Consider the following 5399-nt stretch of genomic DNA (forward strand, 5'->3'; position numbering starts at 1 on the left):
AGAAGGATACTTGGGATTGATATTCATAGGGATAGGGAAAAGGGTGAACTATTCTTGTCCCATAGTATATGGAATGAAATACTTTATCCTTTCTTTGCCCTAAAATTTCACCAACTGCATAATTAGTTGTGTCGCACATCTACTCAAATTCCTTGCCCCAGTCAAGAGTTGTAATCACTGGAGCTGTGACCAACCTGTCCTTCAAAGTTTGAAAGGCTGCCAAACACTCTTCATCAAACTTAAACACAACATCTTTACTAAGTGAATTACTCAATGGCTTTGCAATCTTGGAGAAGTCCTTGATGAAACGCCTGTAGAAATCGACGTGTCCAAGAAAACTTCTAATGCCTTTTACATTGACTGGTGGAGGCAGCTTTTCAATAACATCAATTTTGGCCTTGTCCACCTCAATACCTCTAGTAGAAATTTTATGGCCCAACACAATTCCCTTATGGACCATGAAATGGCATTTCTCCCAATTCAATACTAAATTTTTCTCCTCACAACGCTTCAACACTAGCTCCAAATTGGTCAAACAACAACGAAATGATGGATCAAACACCGAAAAAATGTCCATGAATACTTCGATGCATTTCTCCACCATGTCAGTGAATATGGCTAGAATACAGCTCTAAAAGGTAGCTGGAGCATTGCATAGTCCAAATGACATCCTTCAATAGGAAAAGACACCAAATGGGCATGTAAATGTCGTCTTCTCTTGGTCCTTGGGATCTACAACAATTTGATTGTATCTAGAATATCCATCCAAGAGGGAAATGATCCTTCCTAGTGGCATCATTCAGCTTCCGATAATCTATGCACATTCTCCATCCCATGACAGTTCGGATTGGAATGAGGTCATTTTTCTCATTTCTCACCAAAGTCATCCCACCCTTCTTGGGAACCACTTGCACTGAACTCACCCAAGCACTGTCTAAGATAGGATAGGTAAGCCCTACTTCTAGGAGTTTAAGGACTTCCTTGTGCACCTCTTTTTTCATCGAAGGATTATGCCTTCTTTGTGGTTGTCTCACCGACTTATAGTCAGCTTCCATCATAATTTTATGCATGCAATAAGAAGGGCTAATTCCCTTGAGGTCCAAAATGTGCCACCCAATGACTGCCTTGTGCTTTTTGAGCACTTCGACCCACCTAGACTCTTCATTAGAAGATAAATCATTGCAAATCACCACAGGTTTTGCATTGTTCTCTTTCAAGAACACACACTTCAAGTGGGTTGGCAAGACCTTCAAGTCCATTTAGGCTTCTTTATTGTACTATCCTTCTTCAGCTCTTCAAAAGCATATTTCTAGCTTCTTGAAAAACTCAAGGAATCGAGCAAAGTATCACTCTTTTTTCTTCTTTGAAGGCACTAGAGGATAAGGGGCATCCTTCACCGGCATGGTTGATGATTCTCTCCTAATCTCCCTCGCCAATAGACTTTTGGTCTTAGGTTCAAAGACCACCTCCTTGCTTTCTTTCCTCTCATTTTTTTTTTCACTTTTTATTTTTTTCTTCACTCATCATGCTTTGCCTTTATTCCTTTCCCCCTCACCCTACTTATTTTCTCCCTCTTTTTCTCCCTCACTTTCTACTTCTCCCTTAGTTTTCTCTTCCTTCTTCTCTACTCTCTCCTTCCCTTGACTCATGGTGATAACTATTTTACACTCCTCCTTTAGGTTTTCCTTGGTATTTGCCACGAAATTGCCTATGGATTTTTAGCTAGTTGCTTGGCCAGTTGTGTGACACCCTCTACCCCACACATATATGTACTAATAATAAAAAAAATAATTAAAAAAAATTAAACTTAATTCAAGTTTTTAAAACATATTTAAATACAAGCCTTTCAAGAGGGTAGCAGGCTCACATTCACCATTCTAACATCATCATAAAACTTTTCTAAATAAATAATAAATTCACTTCGGCTCAAACAAGGTCGTCTATAAAACCCTATACCCCAATGCCACATCCTATCAGAGCGTTGTGTCCCGACGTCCTTCAACACATCGTTCCTTAAAGCAATTCACCTAGTCATCTGCTCCCCCGAACACAAAGTTCAAGATCATCACAGGATCCAAACATAAACAACACACGGGGAGTGAGTTATCACATTCCTAACTAATAGAGAAACAAGACAACTAGATATACATATCATATAAACCAAATAAAACTTAATTATACGTAATTCACGTAATTCCACCACTTTGTCATTCAAAGTTCACTTTTCAATCATCAATCACATTACACAAGAATCACACGCTTTGATCAAGACATAATAACACATCAATTTCATAATAAACAATTAGCAAGCGCATGAGACAGTTATGCTAAGACTCAAGCCTATATGCAATGTGGTACCATGTCAGTGAAAAACCACCCTGGGGCGCTTAGGAGTACATAACAAGACACACCACACAATGGGTTTGTCAGGTCACTCTCACTAAGTAAGATCATAGGGAGACCAGTTAGGGTCACGATGTTTTGCGAGAATGCTCCAACCATATGGGATCAGCATAGGCTTAAAGGAGCACTCAAACCCGGTGACCCCCAAGGCCTACACTCCGAAGAGTCTGTCAGGGCCTCTCCCTCCTGATTCAGGTCCAACCCCTAAAATCATTTTAGCACAAAGACACTGCTCGTGAATTATACAATACCCATGACCTCACACTCGTGTGTTAAACACGTACAACATATTGCGCTACAATTTAACACTGGTTCCTAAATAGGAAACCTACACTTTCTCTTTAACACTGGTTCCTAAATAGGAAACCTATACTTTCTCTTTAACACTGCGCATTTACACTTTTCTTAAGATAACACTGGTCGGGTTATTGTACAATTCACAGCTTACAACACAAATAATGTCACATCAAGAGTTAATCACACACTTATTTACAACCAAAACTCATTCACAATTTCACATCTCATAATGTCACAATCCACCATCGCATGTTTTCACGTATCTCACAATTCAACACATGTTCTACTTTACACTTTTACTCAATCTCAATAACAATATTATAATCTCAAGGCAACATATTATTCCATAATTCATCACATATTTCATTTATAAACACTGCTCATGAATTATACAATACCACGACCTCACACTTATGTTTCAAACATGTTTAACACAATTGCGCTACAATTTAACACTGGTTCCTAACTAGGAACCTACACTTTCTCTTAAACACTGTGCATCAACGCTTTTCTCAAGATAACACTGGTCGGGTTATTGTATAATTCATAACTCACAATATAATTATTGTCACATCAAGTTTCAAACACATACACTTATTCACTGTCAAATATCACGCCCATAATTTAACATCTCATAATATCACATCAACCATCTCATTTTTTACATGTATCTCGCAAATAGACACATTCAATTTTATACTACTCAATCTTCACAATAATATTATAATACCATTATAATAACTTATTACACCTTATAACTCATATACACATCACACAATAATAATATTTGCATGATACAAAACATATATATGTATATGTATATAGTAAATTAAACTACATTGTTTTTAATCAAAGAATTTCTATAACAATTAATTTAATATTACATCAAAAGAAATTATCACTAGGCATTAAGCTTATAATTTTCTTTAATTTACATTATTCTAGTATTACAATAATTATATACGCATAACATGTTGATCATCCTCGTAAAAAAAAAATTAGAACAAGATAATAATTTGTATAAAATAAGTCATTGAATAATATTATTTAAAATATAATTTACGTTAATAAAAAGAGCTTAATTTTTCTAAGGGATTCACACTCAACACAAGAACACATCAATTTCATAGCAATTTCTCATTGGGACATCAACTGATTCATCAAACATATATAATTCACTGTAATAATTAAAAGGATAAAATGAAAATTGCAAAAACACCCTGCAACCCATTCCAATGGCTATCTCTAAGGATCCCTACACATGTTCTCTCTAATCCCCAATTGTGAATAACTCATCCCTTACCTCTGAGTGGACTCACGTGTCTTCAGCCAGCGATAGCAGCATCTCTAGCGATTCCCTGAGATTCCTTCAGTTATTCCTTCGGTTGCTCTAATAGAATCCTCAAACGTCAGAGAGACGGAGAAGAGATTGAAACCTCCACTTGTACTGTCTTCATGCGATTCCTTTTTCTCCCTCCAAGAATATTATCTCACAAATCCCAACGGTGGAAGTGTGCGCTGTTGAATTTCGAACAACATATCCAAATTTCATGAAAGTCTAACGGTTAACGAAACCGGGATCATAGTTTTACCGATACAGTTTTGGGTTTCTGCGGGAAATTAAAAGGCTACAATGCGAAGGGTTTTCCTATATGCTCAGACATGATTTTGAATGCTCGGAATTGGGTTGTGAACTTGGTGTTTAAATTTCACGACGATCCAACGGTGAATGAGTCCGAGATCGTCGTTTTTCTAAGACAGGTTTAGTGAGCTGCGGAAAAAAGAAAGGGTTTTGAGAGGAGAAGGGGAAAACGAAAATGAGAGGCAGAGGAGGCTGAGGGGTTAGTCTGAAAAACCTAGCATGTTGCTATTTATAGCTAGGGGCATTTACGACCTATTATTTACTCTATTTATTTATTTTTATTATTTTTACTAAAAAACTTTTTAAATTTATTTATGAAAAAAATGGGATGTTACAAGTTGCCCCACTTGAACTTCTAAATTTTTAATTGATAACTCTGTACTTTTATGGTTAGACATGCATACCTGCATAAATTTAGTCAATGTATCCTCCAGCTTAGTGGTCGTCTTGTACAAGTTAGGCCCTTGATTAGGAGGTCGATTGGATGGACCTGCTTGATCCTTGTTGAAATGATTCCCAGGATGGGACCTCCAACCTTGGCCCTAATTGTGAGAGAAGTTGCCCCCTTGCTGGTATCAAGAGGTTTCAACTTGATTTTTCCCTCAACTGAAGCATCAAGCAACTGTTTTGAGTAGGGGCATAGGCCATCAATGAAAATGTTGAGCTGAATGGGCTCACTAAACCCATGGGTGGGAGTAAAATCTGTAGGACAAATAGTTAAGAAAGTTGTTCATTAGCTGCAAATATCCTTCCCTCCTCAAGTGCAAGCTTCTTGTGTAGCCGCTCTTGGTGCTCAGAAAATCCCAAAAACAAATCCCTCTTATTACTAGCTATTTTGAATTCTTTAGTTCCTGAATGTACAACCTTCAAATTGTTGCTCGTTCCCCTCTTTCTTTTCTGCAAAAAAGAAAATCAATATCAAAGAAACAATCCAGGGCTTCACTCAAAGATTCATCAGGGAACAGGTGGAATAAGGAAATCTCTGCCTTCCCTTCAGCTGTTTTTGACTCTGGGAAATATATCTTCAAAAAAATTTCAACTAACTCTTCCCAAGTTC

This window comes from Glycine max, chromosome 10, assembly GCF_000004515.6.
Source record: "Glycine max cultivar Williams 82 chromosome 10, Glycine_max_v4.0, whole genome shotgun sequence".
In the NCBI taxonomy this organism is placed as follows: domain Eukaryota; kingdom Viridiplantae; phylum Streptophyta; class Magnoliopsida; order Fabales; family Fabaceae; genus Glycine; species Glycine max.